The sequence below is a fragment of the Microtus oregoni genome, unplaced genomic scaffold (assembly GCF_018167655.1).
Source record: "Microtus oregoni isolate MIOR12 unplaced genomic scaffold, Mior012 000007F_ref0000211, whole genome shotgun sequence".
Lineage (NCBI taxonomy): Eukaryota > Metazoa > Chordata > Mammalia > Rodentia > Cricetidae > Microtus > Microtus oregoni.
The window spans coordinates 51,447,489-51,465,686 of NW_024543066.1; the positions used below are offsets into that span (position 1 = coordinate 51,447,489).

The following is an 18,198-nucleotide window of genomic DNA, read 5'->3' on the forward strand; positions in this document are numbered from 1 at the left end:
AACATGTAGAAGAATGAAAACAAATCCATATCTATCACCATGCACAAAGTTCAAGTCCAAATGGATCAAAGACCTCAAGATAAAGCCAGCCACACTGAGCCGTATAGACGAGAAAGTGGGAAGTACACTTGAATACATTGGCACAGAAGATCACTTCCTAAATATAGCCCCAGCAGCATAGATACTGAGAGAAACAATAAATGGAACCTCCTGAACCTGAAAAGCTTCTGTAAAGCAAAGGGTATGGTCAACAAGACAAAACGACAACCTACAGAATGGGAAAAAAAATCTTCACTTAACCCCACATCAGACAGAGGTCTGATCTCTAAAATATACAAAGAACTCAAGAAATTGGTCATCAAAAGAATACATAATCGAATTTAAAAAATGGATCACAGATCTAAACAGAGAACTCTCAACAGAGGAATCTAAAAAAGATTCCATCTTTTTTTATCCTCCAGAGAACTTAGACAATAAACAATGAGGACAGTAAGAGAAACTTACATAGATCTAATCTACACAGGAAGTAGAAAAAGACAAGATCTCCTGAGTAAATTGGAAGAATGGGGACCTCAGGGGAGGATGGAAAGTGGGAGGGAAGAAACAGGAAGGGGAGCAAAGAAAAATGTTGAGCTCAATAAAAATCAATAAAAAACTGTAAAAAAATTCTGTACAAGGGTGAGATATTACCCTTACTGGACAGACTTCATACCTTGAAATCTTCAAGGAGGGCATTAGAACAAAATATTGGACAGGAGATCCAGACTTTACAAAAGGCAGGAGTAAAAAAAAAATTAAAGATTAAAAAAATTTATCAAAATTGTTGAGCAGAGACAAAAGTTACAAAGACAAAATTTAGACCCATTAGTATGTACCAAACTCCTGGATGGCTTACCCAGAGTTCTAACTGACCATCTGTCACCAAGTACCCTAAGGTAGTCAAAAAAATATAAATGGGAACCCATTCGTATGAGTGATCTAAAAGAATTAAGTAAGCAATCATTTCTTTTTTAAATATTTATTTTATTTATTTATTATGTATACAATATTCTGTCTGCGTGTATGCCTGCAGGCCAGAAGAGGGCACCAGACCTCTTAACAGATGCTTGTGAGCCACCATGTGGTTGCCGGAAATTGAACTCAGGACCTTTGGAAGAGCAGGCAATGCTCTTAACCACTGAGCCATCTCTCCAGCCCCAAGCAATCATTTCTTACAGCCCACATTCACCCTTTGTTAGGAAAATGGTCAAAACATGGGCTTCAAGCAATAAGGCTAACCTACAAGCTTGGCTTCAGTTAATCTCAGGGGTCCTACAAGATGGACTGCAGCTTCTCTAAAAAGGTTATTGGAAAAAAAGACAAAAATTTTTGAACAAAAGTAAAAAACAAAAGAACTTGAGATTTCCCAAGATCAAATTCTTGGTGAGGGTCCTTACTCTGATCCTAAGGACCAGGCTCTTTACAAAAAAACACACCTTATACTTATGCAGCACAGCAGCCTTAAATTTTTGGTACAGGATTCAGAAACCAAAATAGAAAAATATATATATTAGGGTTAAACAGGGTCAGAGAGAACCTTTTAGTGACTTTTTTCAAAAATTAACTAAGGCTGGACAAATAGGAGTAACAGACCCAGAAGATAGATGTATACTTATTAAATATTTAGCTTTTAAAAATGACAACTTAGATTGGAAAACGATCCTTGGGCCTCTAAAGGTCAGATCAGTACCAATAGATGAATGGATCTGGATACAATGAATGTTGAGACATTTGACTATAATAATAAATTGGGTAGGAGAAGTGATTTCCAATGGTATGAGGAAACAACAAAATGCTAAATGTTTTAATTGTGGTAAAATAGAACATCTGAGAAAAGATTTTAGACAAGAAATTCCAAGAAATAATATCTACTATAGAAATGGCAAGAATAGGAGGACTCAGCCTTTGGCTGTCTCTAGGAGGCATGGCAAAGGCTAACATTGTACGAATAATGTGGGTTGACAAAGGACAGACAGGACAATCCGATACCATTGGAGAACTCCCTTGTGGGCCTCTCACAGGTCCAATGGTCCAATCTTTCTCAGTTAGTGTGGAAAACATGTCCCACAAAAAAATTTTTAAAATCCAGTGCCTACTGTTAAAAAAATAAAAACATACTGGTCTGAATGATAAAATAGATTTGGAGGATAAATCAAAAACTCTAGTAGGAAATAAAAAACATATTCTGGCAGACTTCTATAAATGATCAAAGACCAAAGCTAAAAATGTAAATGGCATTGTTATTGAGGGCTTGATAAACATGGGTGCAGATGTAAATATCAATACTCCAGAATCTTGGCATCTGAATTGGCCTCATCAAGAGGCAGATATTCAGTTCCTAGGAATTAAAACCCTATCTCAAGTAAAACAATGCATGAAATGGGGTAAAAGCATTGGGCCAAAAGAATAAAAGGAAGGCTGAGGCCTTATGTAGCTAATACTGCAATGAATTTATGCGGTTGTGACCTGTTGCAGCAATGAAATATTGAGGCTAACATTTCTGCAGTACCAAAACCTTAAGACAGGTCATCAGACATTCAGGCTGCACAGGAACACAAAACAACTAGCAAATCTTCAGAGATTCTAATGGTCTTGCCTTTAAAATGGTTAACTGAGAAACCAATATGGGTTAAACAATGGTCTCTAACAGAAAGCTTTAAAACAGTTGGTACAGGAGAAACTAGATGCTGAACATATTAAAAATTCTACCAGTCCTTAAAATTCTCCTGTATTTGTTGTTAAAAAGAAATCTGAAAAATGAAAATGGCAACAGATCTTAAAGCTGTTAACAAGGTTATTAAACCTATGGGCCCTCTATAATCTGAAATTCCTCTGCCTTCTCTGTTATCAAAAGGATGGCCTGTCATAGCTATTAATTTAAAGAATTGTTTCTACAAAACAGGACTGAGGAAAATTTGCCTTCACAGTGCCTACTTATAATAATTGTCAGCCTACTAGGAAATACCAATGGAACATCCTCCCACAGAGCTCAATAGCCCCACCCTGTGCCAAAACTTTGTCAGTCATTGAAAATAATATGTAAGCAATTTTATAAGTCTGTAATTTACCATTACATGGATGACATTTTGTTATCTGATTCAAATGCAGATACCTTAAAAAGAATGTTTCAAAAAGTAAAAAAAAAATGCCTAAATGGGGATTACAAATTGTTCCTAGAAAGATTCAAAGAGGAGATTCTGTCAATTACTTAGGTTACAAAATAGAAAATTTTTCTTTCTCCATGCCTATTTTGTCTATATTGTATTTTTATTGAATATATGTCTTTATAAATGATGCTTAGTTTTCCACAATAAACATTAGATTTTTCTATAGATCCCTTTCCTCCAATAATCTTTAAAGTTTACTGGAAGATGTGGCCCCACAGCAATGACTCCACCTGGTTAAGATAAAATCATGATGCTAACAGCACTAAAATAAAGTTCAGTGTTTTGGGTATTAGCTGCTAAAATGGTGCACGTTCTCACAACATTCTGGTCAGAACTTCAAAGAAAAACTTTGAAAACCCTATCGACTACTCAGAAATCATTTGCAATTATACTAGACAATAATCTAAAGAGAAAACAAAGAGAAAAATTGAATGGCGTAACAGGTAATTTTGTGTGATCTTATTCATACTAATAATAATCATAGTGAGTAATAAAGTAAAAATTTTTGAGCTATTATATATGGACAATTTACATTTGTATAGTTTGTTATATATTAATACAAGTTCAAATTATATTTGTTATTTCTGTTTACAATATTTGTACACCCATGCAAAGTTATTTCATCAGATTGTATGCATACATGTTTCTACCTTTTTAAGACATTTTGTATACTGATACAATTGTAGTATATATTTATCATATTATAATATATATTCCTACCTCTGATCAAGATACTTATGCATTGCTTACATTTTGAGGTCATTGTTCCTGTTTACTACAAAGTTGTTTAAATGTTTAATATTCTGATATAAAGTCTTAGTCTTTAAGTTATACAGGTATTAAGTATAATGGGTCAATATTTATTCAGGTTTGTTATACATATAGTCAGATTAATTAGGTTTTTAGATACATAGAAATATGTGTGCATAAATAGGTAATTTTCAACCACTTCAAGGATCTGTAGAACATGGCATTTAAATAACTTAGGGTTCCATTGATGTGAGACACAATACAATTGCTCCTGACAGCACTGATCTACTCTTGAGAGAATATTAAACAGCAAAGACATGCCACTTGGAGCTTGTTTTCTTCTTGGCACAATTGGCCTTTGGTCAAGGAATTTCCCATTCATCGACCACTGACAAAGTACATGGTGTATAGCAGGACACAAGAAAAAAGACTGCCAAACCTTGCCAAAATAGGGTAAAATGGTTCTAAAAATTTTCCTGCCTCTGAAAATGGTCTGTCAGTTACACTAGGCCTTGGTCAAAGTTGGTTGCTTCAACATTGCAAATGAGACTTTGAGTGATTGCTCAGGTATCCAGGTGCTTCTATCATATACTGCACATTTTGGGAGCTGCTTGATTTCACTTCCTGCCTACTCAAGTAATATTATCTCCCTTCCCAGGCCTTCAAGGGGGTTGAAGATTAGATAGTCATAGTTATCTTCCACTTATGATTTAGCCAAACCATTTCCAATGTAAGACTTAGACTCTTGAGGACAAAATGTGAAGGCGTAAGTCACAAACAATGCCACACCAGTTTGGAATTATGATTAATAGGGTGGTATTTATTTAAAGGGGAAAAAACTTACAGATCACTGTCAGCCCTCTGCGCAACCAGGAAGTGAGTCTAGTCGCCGGTGGAGCAGGAAGTGAAGAGAGAGAGCAGAGGGAAGTGGCCGCTTTTTTAAAGGGACAGAGACCACGCCCCAATGGGCTGGTATCTCAGTGGCGATAGGCTGGAGGAGTGGGAGGACCTCCCGTAACACCTCCCCCTTTTGTTTAAATAAGAGAGTTCTAAACCTACTATGAAATTATATACAATAAGTACAAATATCCTATTCTAACTAGCTTAGGTCTTGTATAATAAATAACTTGGCCAAGTCATGAGAGAAAGTAACTACATTTATATAGTCTTCAACCCCATCGAAGATCTGAGAAGGGAAATAATGTTACCTGGGTAATTAGGATTTCAGTAAAACAACTTCCAAAACATGCAACAAATCACAGAGACAACTAGCTACCTAGGCAATCACCCAAAGTCACATTAGCAGCGTTGAAGCAACCAACATTGGCTAAGGCCTAACATAACTGACATACCATTTTTCAAAGGCAAGCAACTTTTCAAAACTATCTTACCCTGTCTTGGCAGGATATGACAGCCCTGTTTTATCCATTGATGCATGCTCTGTATCTTTGTCAGTGGTTGAGGTATGGGCATTTCTTTGCCCCAAGGCCAGTTCTGCCAAAAAGAAGGCTCCAGGAGGAGTGTCTTTGGTGCTCAACATTCTCTCGGGAATAGAGTGGTGTTGCCAGGAGCAATTGTGTCTCACTACCGCAAAACTCTGAGTTAGATTAAAGGCCATTTTCTACAGCTCTTTGAAGAAGTTGAAGATTATCTATCTATACTGAGTATAATCTCTATATACCTAAAGGACCTGATTAGTCTAATTATAAATGACAAACTTAGATGACTATTAGTCTATATAATTCTCAATATCTATCTAACTTAAAGACTAAGACAATAAATGACTGTGAAACAAATAAGGACAATGGCCTCCAAATATAAACAATGTACAAATATACATTGCAGTAGGTAAATATATATCAATACACAAACATTATATAAGTATCTTAATCAGAGGTAGAAATGTACACTGCAATATGGTAAATATATACAATATATATATATATCAATACAATATATGTCAATACATAAAAAATGTTTTAAGCAGAGGTAGAAACATGCATGCGTACAATAGTCAATATAATTTAACTTTGTGTCAATATACAAGGATCTATACCAATATATTTGTCTTTGAGCATGTCTACAGAAGGGTGTCTGTGTATGTTCATGTATGTCTGCGTCCATATTTACACATGGGGGTTTGTCAAATGTGAGCGTAAGCCCACACGGCTGCTGCTTCTGACCTTAACCACCCCCCTCCCAGGTGCTATGTCCAGTGCCAGGGCATCCCCCAGGGCTCCATCCTGTCCACCCTGCTCTTCAGCCTGTGTTTTGGAGACATGGAGAACAAGCTTTTTGCGGAGGTGCAGCAGGACGGGTAAATGCTTCCTTTTACCCTTCCAAGGGTCCGGGTCATGAGTTGACATAGCTGTACACGTCATGTTTCCAGCTCACTGGGTGGGTGCTACAGTTGCTTCGTGTCCAAGATGTAAAGGCCATTGTCTTCACTTCATGAAAAGCTGTGACGTGCCCCAGAGCTCTTTCTGTCAGGAAGACAGTAAAGCTGTTTTATCACTTTGTTTTGTCTTTGTGCATTTCCATATTTAAAGTGTTTTAGGTTGGATCCCTTAAAGGTGGATTCTACGTGAAGCCTGTCAGTGTGTCTCATTTTAGGCTGCTTTTACGCTTTGTGGATGACTTTCTCTTGGTGACACCTCAACTGGTCCAGGCAAAAGCCTTCCTTGGGTAGGGACCGTCATGCCCAGGTTTCTGCTGTCATGATCACGGTGGATGTATGGCTGAGGTCTGTAATTCCGCTTGCCTGGAGCTCGTGTTGTCACCTCTACTGAGTGGCAGGGGCATCTTACCTATGCGGCCAGGCATGGGACACCTGCAGTTCCAAGGAAAACAGTACGGCACCCATGGCTGGTCCAGCTTGGTCTCACCGAGGACGCAGTGTGGTGGGGGACCAGGCCAATGCCAGTATTTGGAAAGTCTTCAGGTGAGACAACAGACAGTAACTCCCATGCCCCCAAATGAGCCCACAGAAGTTCTGTTTGCAGAGGCCTGAGGCACTAAGCCCTTCTGGGAGATGTGACCACAGCTGTCTTGGTTAGGCTTTCTATTGCCGTGAAGCGACACCATGACCACAGCAACTCTTTTATTAATTTAATTGTTTTTATTTATTTTACATACCAGCCATTTCTCCCTCCCTTCTTTCCTCCGGTCCTCTTTCTCATCTACCCTCCCCCCATCCAGTCCTCCATCTGCCTTTGGAAAGGGGACAGGCCTCACCATGGTCCTGCACAAAGCCTGGCCCATCAGGTTGAGACAGGACCAGGTAATCCAGCATGGAGAACAAGTTAGCAAAAATAAGCTAAGTTCCAGGGAAAGGTCCTGCTCTCACTGTTAGAAACTTTCCTAAGAGCCCAAGCTACACGATTGTCACACACATGCAGAGGGCCTAGGTCAGACTCATGGAGGCTTCCGGACTCACAACAGCAAGTCTTATGAGGCTGGCTTACAGTTTCAGATTAGTCCATTATCATCATGGTGAAAACATGGCAGTGTGCAATCAGACATGGTGCTGGAGAGGTAGCTGAGAGTTCTGCATCTGGATCTGCAGGCAACAGGGAGTAAACTGTACCACAGAAGGCACAGCTTGAGAAAGGAGACCTTGAAGCCTGGATCCAGTGACAGCTTCCTCCAACAAGGCCACACCTCCTAATAGTGCCACTCCCTATGGGCCAAGCTTTCAAACATGTGAGGGCCATACTTATTCAAACCACCACCTGGAACTAGGTCTTGTAGACCAGGCTGGCCTCGAACTCACACAGATCCACCTGCCTTTGCCTCCCAAGTGCTGGGATTAAAGGTGTGCACCACCACCGCCCAGCCATTCCTGACAACTTTAAGACTTCATATCACACCATGAAGAACAGGCACTGGGTGAACAGGTCCATGGCTCTGTGCAGTAACCTTTTCTTTATGGATTGTTAGGAAGAGACCAGAGAAATTGGATTTATTAAACATTGGTGTTTTGAGATACGGCTTTTCCATCAGGAGTGCTCTTTTTTCTTACATAATATTCATACCAGTGGGTTGTAGTGTGTATTCCAGGCTATGTTTATAGTATGTAGAGATTATGTCAGGGTTATTGGCAGTTCTGGTTGTAAAGTTAATTTTTGTGGCTCAAACTAGAATTGAGCACTGTGGCCCTTCCTCAGAGCAAGGACCATCAGCTGAGGTTTCCCAGCCACTACAGAGTTTGAGGGCTCCCTCAGGTCACATATTATAGAAGAGCCCCCCGTAGGCTCTGTAAAGTTTGTAGACTTCCTTTTAGGATACTTGACAAGAAGAAAAATAAAAATCTGAAAGTGATTAATTAAACTGAGCCCTCAAAAGCTGTCACCACTGAGGTACTGGTGTTTCTAGTATCCACTGGCCTGTCTGGCGGACACACTAGATGCTGTCCAGTTCCAGATCTGGGCTGGAACCAGGACTCTGTACAGGCTGCCTGTACTTTCTAACATAGTGTTCTTGAGCCCAGTAGGCTGTGTGTGTCAAGGTCAGTAGAATCAGGTAAGAACAGCCCTGTGATGGCCCTGCCGTGTCCGTGGCTATGTGACCAGTGGGCAGCGGCCACTAGACAGAGGACACTGCTGCTGTTGAGGAAAGTTCCAGAACTCAGTTTTGCCCCTATGACCTTATCAGGGAAGTGACTCTATCAATTTCAGGTCACTAGGTGACAGGGCCACTAGATGGGGCTATCTATGGACACCTGAAGGAAAGATTTACTGCAAGGAGCTGGCCAGGGCAGCTGCAAGGACTGACTAGTCACAAGGGTCTGGAGTACACAGGCAGATGGATGGCATCAGGTGGCCACACCCATGGGACAGGAGCCACACCACTGCCAGGCTGCCATTGTGAGTTCACCCTGAGAAAGGGTACAAGTTGCCTTTGACTCACCAGGGAGGTCTGTCCCATAGGCAAGCAGTCTGTTTAGCATTTGTTGGTAGGGGGAGCAATCCATGCCTGCAGACACCTCAAAGTAGCAACAAGAAAGCAGGGCTTTTGGGGTCACAGGGAGAAGATGCCCTGCCACATGGATGCTAAGATATGACCATCAGAGAGTCATTTGACTCCTCCTTCCTGTTTGATGCCCACCTATTTTGTTCTGACCTGGCCCTATTGTTCTATCATTTACACAGAAGACAGGAGCTAGGTGACAGTCCAGAGCAAGACAGTGCCTGACATTCCATTAGGATGCCTTCAAGGGCCCGCTCTCTCTGGTCCCAGAACACCTATGTTCCCTCTCTTATCAGGGCCCTGGTCCACGGCATTCCTGAGTATGGCTGCACGATAAACTTACAGAAGACTGGTGAACTTCCCCATGGAGACTGGTACCCTGGATGGTGCAGCTCCATACCAGCTGCCTGCTTGCTGCCTGTTTCCCTGGTGTGGCTTACTGCTGGACACTCAGACTCTGGCGGTGTTCTGTGACTACACCAGGTAAGCACACCTGGCTACGTTGAGGAGCCATGAGTTCATGGGGACAGGGAATGCTGTGGGATGATCCATTCTGTCTCCTGTTGAGAAGCCATGAGCTCATGGGGCAGGGGATGCTGTGGGGTGCTCTGTTCTGTCTCCTGTTGAGGAGCCATGAGCTCATATGGGCAGGGGATGCTGTGGGATGATCGATTCTGTCTCCTGTTGAGAAGCCATGAGCTCATGGGGGCAGGGGATGCTGTATGGTGCTCCATTCTGTCTCCTGTTGAGGAGCCATGAGCTCATGGGGGCAGGGAATGCTGTGGGGTGCTCCGTTCTGTCTCCTGTTGAGAAGCCATGAGCTCATGGGGGCAGGAGATGCTGTGGGGTGCTCCGTTCTGTCTCCTGTTGAGGAGCCATGAGCTCATGGGGGCAGGGGATGCTGTGGATGCTCCACATTGTTTCCTGCTTCTAGACACAAGTAACCATGAGGCCTGAAATGATAGAGGCCGTAAGGTGTTCCCTTTCTGCCTGAAGATGGACAGGGCAATGTGAGAACATCTTCAGCCTTGTCTCAAGTCTCCTAGAGACCATGGAGCCAGGGCCCTTCTCTCTAGGAGGTATAAGGTGGTTGTGGGAGGAGGGAAGTTGGTCTCCACCTACCGGGAGCTCACAACCCAGCTTTAGTGAAGATACGACAGATTTGAGATGGAAATAGGTGAAATTATCCAGACTTCTTCTTTTATGAGTGAAAGTATGAGGATTGTGGCAGGAGATGGACAAGCCTGTTGTTGTGTTGACAGCTGTCTGTTCTGAGCTCAAATCCAAACTCTCCTTTCTCCATAGCACTCTTTGGAAGTTCACACCGTAAGGGAAAAATTGGGTGCAGATAAGCCATCTGTGCAGGTGCCCATATCTACTGCCATTTCTGTCCACACAGGCCTGGGCTCCTCAGTGTCATGAGTAATAAGTAAAACAATCAACACGGTATTTCCTTTCTGAACATACTGCTAAAAGCAGAGAACAGCACACCCTTATGGGAACCCAGACTGGCCCTGGACAGGGGTAATCCGAGACAACTCTGACACATAGACCTTCCAGAGCCAATGTTCAGAGCAGCTGTGAGCTCACCAATGAGGCTGCAGTTTGGGTGTGCCCAGCTGAGCTGAGGATCCTTCCATCTGAGCCAGGGACAACGTGTCTAGAGGTCAGCCAGACTGACTAGCAACACCCTAAGGGAAAACATACTGGTAGGAACTTCTTCTCCCCAAACCGTAGCTCACATGTGAAGCATGAAGAGAATCAACAGAACGCTGCAATGTAGAACACAGCCATGTAGGTGTGTCCCCAGTATTGTGCAATGGATCTTAGGATCTGTGGGGGAATTGGTGCAAGACCCCCGTGGATAGTAGTCTATGCTGCTTAAGCCCTCATAACGTGATTTAGTGTGTGATCAGACTCTACACATATTCACACGCACTTTGATTCAGTCAGTCTAAGGCAGCATCTCCAGAAAGTGGCACTCGATGGTACTGTGGTCTTTAGAACATGCATTCATTTTCCCTAGCAATTCTACATCTTCGTGTCTATCCTGAAAAGAAAAAATCGGAGACTACCAAAGATTTGACTTGAACCTTTACGATGGCGAAGCTGGTTTTTCTTGCCCTTTGACCTAAGCAGTGGACAGAAGATGCTTCAGAACACAAGCAACAGCCTTCTTCTGCTGTAGATACCACATTTTCAAACAGTATTTAATGACAGAAACCCCATCCCAACATCAATGTGTTCAAAAGTCTCTATAGATGTAGCAATATTTCATTTGTATTTTAATAAATAAAACTTGCCTGAAGTTCAGAGAGTAAAACAGTCATACTAACTAGCCTCACGGAGCAGGCAGTGGTGACACACACCTTTAATCCCAGTAGCTGCACTAGTTTGCCATAGAAGCCAAGCGATAGTGGTGCACGCCTTTAATCCCTGCACTAGAGAGGAATATAAGACAGGAGGAGACAGCTCTCATACATAGTCTCATTCTGAGATTCCTGAAGGCAGGATCGCCATTTTAGACTGAGGTAGAGGTAAGAGCCATTGACTGGCTGTTTTGTTTTTCATTTCTTTTTTTTTTATTATTATTAAAGATTTATTTATTTATTTATTTATTTATACAGTATCCTGCCTGTAGGCCAGAAGAGGGCACTAGATCTCATTACAGATGGTTGTGAGCCACCATGTAGTTGCTGGGAATTGAACTCAGGCCCTCTGGAAGAGCAGTCAGTGCTCTTAACCACTGAGCCTTCTCTCCAGCTCCCCTGTTTTGCTTTTCTGACCTTCAGGTTGAACCCCAGTTTCTGTTTCTGGGTTCTTTATTAATTGTGCTATGTATAGAAGGTATGAGTAGGACTGAAGAGGTAACTTGGGTTAAGAGTACCTGCTGTCTAAGAATGAGGAACTAAGCTCAGAACCCCAAAACCCACATAAAAAGCCATGGTGGTTACAGGCACCTGTATCCCCAACACTGTAGGTGCAGATGGGGAAAGCTGATCACAGTGGCTTGCTGGTTGCCAGCCCAGCTCCAGATTCAGTGAGAGATCTTGTTTCAAGGGAATGACGTGGCATTTGGAAGAGCAGGATACCCCTTTCTCTGGTTTCCATCTGCATGTACAGGCATACACTCAAATGCGTAAAAACAAAAGTCTTTTAAAGAAGCTTAACGGAGGTAACCGTGCCTGTTACCAAGATACATCTCTGCGAACAACGCAAGTTCTTTGGATGGCAAGAGGAACCACCCTTGCCTTCTGTCCTATATGCGCCATCTTGTAATTTTATTTTCAAAGGTGGCCGAGAAGCATCCTGCAGTCTGCAGATGGTTTGACACTATCGTAGGCATTTCCTTACTGTTTGCTGCCACCAAGGTCTGGCTGAAGGCAGTGTTCTGTTTCCTTCACAGTCCTCTATTGGGAAGGTGCTCTGTCAGACTGAGCAACTTAAAGAAGCACAGGGCTTTGTGATTTCCTGTATGATTTATGTTTCCTTCGAAACTGTGGGTTTTGATGGCTCTTATTTGCCACTGATGAGCAAAGATGTCTGGTGATGCTAAGCTTGGATAAAATGGATGTTGTTCACTATATCTGGCTGGGTTTGGTTGTCCAAGGCTTCATGTGGTGCTGCGAGCATGTCCCAAGAGCTGGAATGTGTTCCCTCTGTGAAGGTCCATCCCTGTCTCAGCCCTCAGTGTGTAGCAGAGAGGGACAGGGGGTGGAAGGGCATTGGTGCTGGTCTCTCAGAAGAGGGACTGATGTGGGAATCACAGAGGCAGGATATCTTTGTGCTGCAGTTACGCCCAGACCTCAGTTAAGGCCAGCCTCACCTTCCAGTGCACCTTCAAGGCCAGGAGGAACATGCGGCACAAGCTCTTAGCTATTTTGCGGCTGAAGTGTCACAGTCTGTTTCTAGACTTGCAGGTAAGCAGATGGGCAGCCATGTCATCTGTGGAACCCTTGTACAGGTCCTGTTCTTTGTGGGGGGGCACGTGCAGGGAGAGTGTATTGTGTCGAGGGCAACTGTCTGTGTGCATGTGTGTGCGTGTGTGTTGTGTGTGTCTGTGTGTATGCGTGTGCGCACGTGCAAGCATGCGTGTATGTGCATGCATGCGTGTGTGTGCGCGCGCATGCATGTGTGTGTGAAGAGCATGTATACATCTGTATGTCCCCTGAGCATCTACCCTGCTCATCTCTATCACTTGACAATACTACCATCAGTACACACACAGAGAGGGGATTTTTTGGATCCTGGCCTTGACCTTGGACTCTCAGGCCACTGCTGCTGAGTTCTCTGTTTCGAGGGGCTGCTGTGGTAGGCTTTGGCCCCTGCTCCCTCCTGCTTCCTCCCCTGGCTGGATTTCCTGGGTTCCTCACACAGGAAGTGTTCATTTGTGATCTGAGAGACGTTGCTGATGTTTCTCTTTCCCTTGGGACTCCAGGTGAACAGCCTGCAGACCATCTGCATCAATGTTTACAAGATCTTCCTGCTGCAGGCCTACAGGTGAGTCATGGGTCTGTGCCACCACTAGAGGGAGCCACAAACCAGAAATGCCAGCCATGCTGTCTGCTGGGGCTTTCAAGCTTAAATTAGAGCTGGCTAGTTGTTTCCGGATTGGGTGGCATACTAACATGGGGTCAGGAAAAAGCAGCATTCAGCCGAGTCTCTACACAGCTCTGTATCTGTCAGGTACCGGAAGCCTATGTGACCTTAGGTGCTGATCAGAGCCTGTGGCTGACCGGCTTGAAACAGGAGGGGAAGCTGTGGTAAAGAGCCCCTCAAGAAAGCACCCCAGAAGGCATAGGATAGGAAAGAGAAGCAGGGGGATCCAGAGCTCCAGAACCCAGAGAATCAGATCTGTTGCTGAGTGTCCCCAGCCTTGCATCCAGAAGGCATGACAAGGACACAGCCTAAAGCAGCCATGGCTTGTTCTTCTGCAAAAGTCTTGTCCTTGGTTGGTCCTGAGACCTGGGACTGGTGGCCAATCAGTGGGATCCATTCCCAGGTTTCAAGTAGTGAAATGTCCTCACCTAAGTCAGGTTCATTAGGTCAGACCACATGGCATCCTCTACCAGACCATACCTTTCTTCTGAAGTCTCCAGTACAAGTGGGATTGGCTTCCTGTGACTCATGAAAGGAGGGCTGCTGCATGGGTTGTAGCAGAGGCCAGAGTTCTGCCTGGAGTTGACAGATGGCCACACCAAACACAGGCCAGATTTATGCCACTGTGGGTCTGGCCTCTGTTGCGGGAGGTCCTCCCATTCCTCCAGCCTATTGCCACTGAGATACCAGCCCATTGGGGCGTGGTCTCTCTCCCTTTAAAAAAGCGGCCACTTCCCTCTCCTCTCTCTCTTCACTTCCTGCTCCGCTGGCGACTAGACTCCCTTCCTGGTTGCGCAGAGGGCTGACGGTGATCTGTAAGTTTTTTCCCCTTTAAATAAATACCACCCTATTAATCCTAATTCCAAACTGGTGTGGCATTTCTTATGACTTACGCCTCCAGTTGGCACCCACGTTTGGTGTTAGGAACTCTCCTTCCTCCGCTCGGCTGCCGGCTGCGAGTTCGGCTTGACGCGAGCCTCCCTTCCTCAGTTGCCGCGGCCGGCAGGCAGCCTTGTGGCCTGTGTCATGTGCGTGGAGCAAGCAGCTTAATATAAATCATCACGCACTGGCTTTTATTGCTGCAGTTCTTTATATTTTCTCTTTAGATACCTCAGATTGACTTCTAGTCCCCACGCACACTATCGTATGCCTCCCCACGTGGATTTAAACTCCACAGCTCTGCGTAGTTTCCGCCCGTGTGGTTTGCTCTTTTCTGAGTCATTTTTAAATCTCCCTTGCAAGCACAGCTCTTAAGTGGCGCAAACCAGAGCACGTGGTTGCTGAAAGCCGCAACCCCTCAGGGTGACTCTGTCACATGGAGGCATAAGCAGCTTCCAGGTTGCTCTTCTCTACCCCTGGATTCTGGGTTTCTGGTTCCGTGTCTGGAATTGATTTAATTACATTTACTTTGTTGAGCAACTTACATTTTCCAGTTTTTAACAAATACTAGGCAGACTCTGAACAGGACCATGTTTTCGTCATGACTTGGAACAGTGCCACCTGCTAGATAATAGGTAATATGGCAGTTTTCGTTTCCAACGTGAATTTTACTGTTCTGGTTACCAATACAATGGGTTATATCATGCAAGGTTTATATGACTATGGGGATAACTTAATTTACTGGTTACTAGGTTTCAGTATTTTTTGCATATTCTATCATTTAGGAAGAATATGGCACTCCTAAGAACCATAAAATCTTTACTAGAAACTCAAACAGGTCAGGAGATTCAGGATTCAAAAGAGACAATAATAAAGACAATAATAAAAAGACTTGAAATGATTGAAGAAATGATTGGAGCTGGTGAACAGAGTAATAAGGCACAAGGACAGGATACAATGCCAACACCAGCTATTAGAACTGGCTTACCCAAGATTTTAGCGGCATACCCTATACTTAATACTGACAAAGTGTCAACTTCTAAAGGCTCAAAGGGAGTCAGAGAAGCTAGACGGACGCCAATAGCAATGAATGATCTAAAAGAAATTAAGCAAGCTATTGTTAATTTTGGCTTGCACTCTGCACAGGTAAAGGAAATGATAAGGACTTGGGCTTCTAATGCTAGAGCTATCCCCCATGATTTCCATCAGTTAGTGTCTGCAGTTTTAGATGATGGGCCTTCCTTGATGTGTGGAATTTATTTCAGAGAAGAATCCAAACATATGGAACAGCAAGGAAGAGCAAAAGGTGTTGAGGTTTCCCAAGATCAAATTCTTGGTGCAGGAGAATATGCTGATCCACAGGTCCAACCTCTTTATGACGATGAAGTACTGTGTCTATGTCACCAAGCAGCTTTAAATGCTTGGAATAGGATACAAGATCCAGCAAAAAGGGTTGAATCATATACCAGAATTAGGCAGGGACAGAGAGAACCCTTTATTGACTTTTTGCAAAGATTAATTAAGGCTCTGGACATAGGGGTAACAGACCCAGAAGCTAGACGAATACTTCTTTAATCTCTAGCTTTTGAGAATGCAAACATAGAATGCAAAAAGATAATTGGGCCTTTAAAGTCTAGATCAGCACCTGTGGATGAGTGGATTCAGCATACGATGAATGTTGAGACGTTTAGCTATAACGATGAATCTTGGGTAGGAGAAGCGATTTCCACAGCAATGAGGAGACATCAAACTGCCAGGTGTTTTAATTGTGGTAAATTAGGACATCTGAAAAGGGATTGCAGGCAGAGAATTTCTAGGAATAATATCTCCTCTGGGAATGACAAAAATAGGAGACATAGGCCTTCAGGTATATGTAGGAGATGCGGTAAAGGCCGACATTCGTCCAATGAATGCAGATCAACAACAGACAAACAAGGCAACCCAAAACCGTCGGGAAACTCCTTGAGGGGCCTCTTGCAGGCCCCAAAGCCAACAGTGGCCCAGTCATTCCCAGTCACAGTGGAGAACGTGCCTCACCAAGAAAATTAAAAGCTCCAATTTCTGCTGTAAAAAGTAATACTGGTCTAAATGATGAATTACGTGTGGAGGATGAGGCAAAAAACCCAGTAGGACAGAGTAAACGTGTATTTTGGCAGACTTCTATTAATGATCAAAGACCAAAGCTAAGAGTCTGTATGAATGGCACTTTTATTGAAGGCTTATTAGACACAGGTGCGGATGTAAGTATCATTACCCCAGAATCTTAGCATCCAAATTGGCCTCTTCAAGAGGTAGATGTTCAGTTCCTGGGAATTGGAACCCTATCTTGTGTAAAACAAAGCACAAGATGGGTTGAATGCATAAGGCCCGAAGGGCAAATAGGAAGACTAAGGCCATATATAGCCAATATTGCCATAAATTTATGGGGCCGTGACCTGCTACAGCAATGGAATACCCAGATTAACATTCCTGTAGTTCCAGGAACTCATAATTCTGGGAAGGATATGATGAGGTATTATGGAAAAAGGTCACCAGCCATTCAGGCTGTACAAGAACATACAGCAAATACCAAACCTTTAGAGGTACCAACAGCCCTACCTTTAAAATGGCTAACTGAGAAGCCAATATGGATCAAACAGTGGCCTCTAGCTGAAGATAAACTACAGGCATTGGAACAGCTGGTGCAAGAGCAACTAGATGCTCACCATACTGAAGAATCAATCAGCCCTTGGAAATCTCCTGTGTGTGTTGTAAAAAAGAAATCTGGTAAATGGAGAATGGTGACAGATCTAAGAGCTGTCAACAAAGTAATTCAACCTATGGGCCCACTACAATCTGGAATTCCTTTTGCCTTCTCTGTTACCAAAAGGATGGCCTCTTATAGTTATTGATTTGAAAGATTGTTTTTTCACTATACCGTTACAAGAAAAGGATAGAGAAAAATTTGCCTTCACAGTGACTACTTATAATAATTCTCAGCCTAATAGGAGATATCAATGGACTGTCCTCCCACAGGGTATGCTCAATAGTCCTACATTGTGCCAATATTTTGTAAGTAAGCCATTGGCAATAATTCGTAAACAATTCCCCAAGTCCATAATTTATCATTACATGGATGACATCTTGTTATCTGATTCAAATAAAGATACTTTAGAAAGGATATTTGAAGAAGTAAAGAAAGTCTTGCCTAGGTGGGGATTACAAATTGCCCCTGAAAAGATTCAAAGAGGAAATTCTATTACCTAGGTTACAGAATAGGGTTAGAGAAAATTAAAATGCAAAATGCACAAATTAGGAGAGACCGGTTAAAGACTCTTAATGACTTCCAAAGATTGTTAGGAGACATTTCCAGTCTACGACTAGCTGTTGGGGTAACATCTGATCTAATAGTTCATTTAAACAAAACCTTAGATGGTGATAAAGATTTGAATAGTCCAAGAGAACTGACAGCTGAAGCAGAAAAGGAACTGACAATGATTGAGGAAAAATTACAGGAGGCACATGTGGATAGGGTGAACCCAAATCTTAGCTGCATCCTAGTCATATTGCCTTCCAGAATTTCTCCTACAAGGATTCTAATGCAGAGGGAAGAAATTATTTTAGAGTGGATATTTATACCTAATAAACCAAGTAAAAAATTAAAAACTTATGTGGAAAAAGTCTCTGAATTAATTATAAAAGGTAAGCTGAGACTTCATCAACTAGCAGGTATAGACCCAGCAGAAATTATAGTGCCTTTTACTACTGATGAAATAAAAAAGTTATGGGAAGACAATGAACCGTGGCAAAGAGCTTG

General features: G+C 42.9%; 1 pseudogene; it reads left to right on the top strand.

Moving 5' to 3' along the window:
- Window positions 1–6,235: 6,235 nt before the first annotated feature.
- On the top strand, window positions 6,236–13,428 carry LOC121450314 (annotated as a pseudogene).
- Window positions 13,429–18,198: the final 4,770 nt, after the last annotated feature.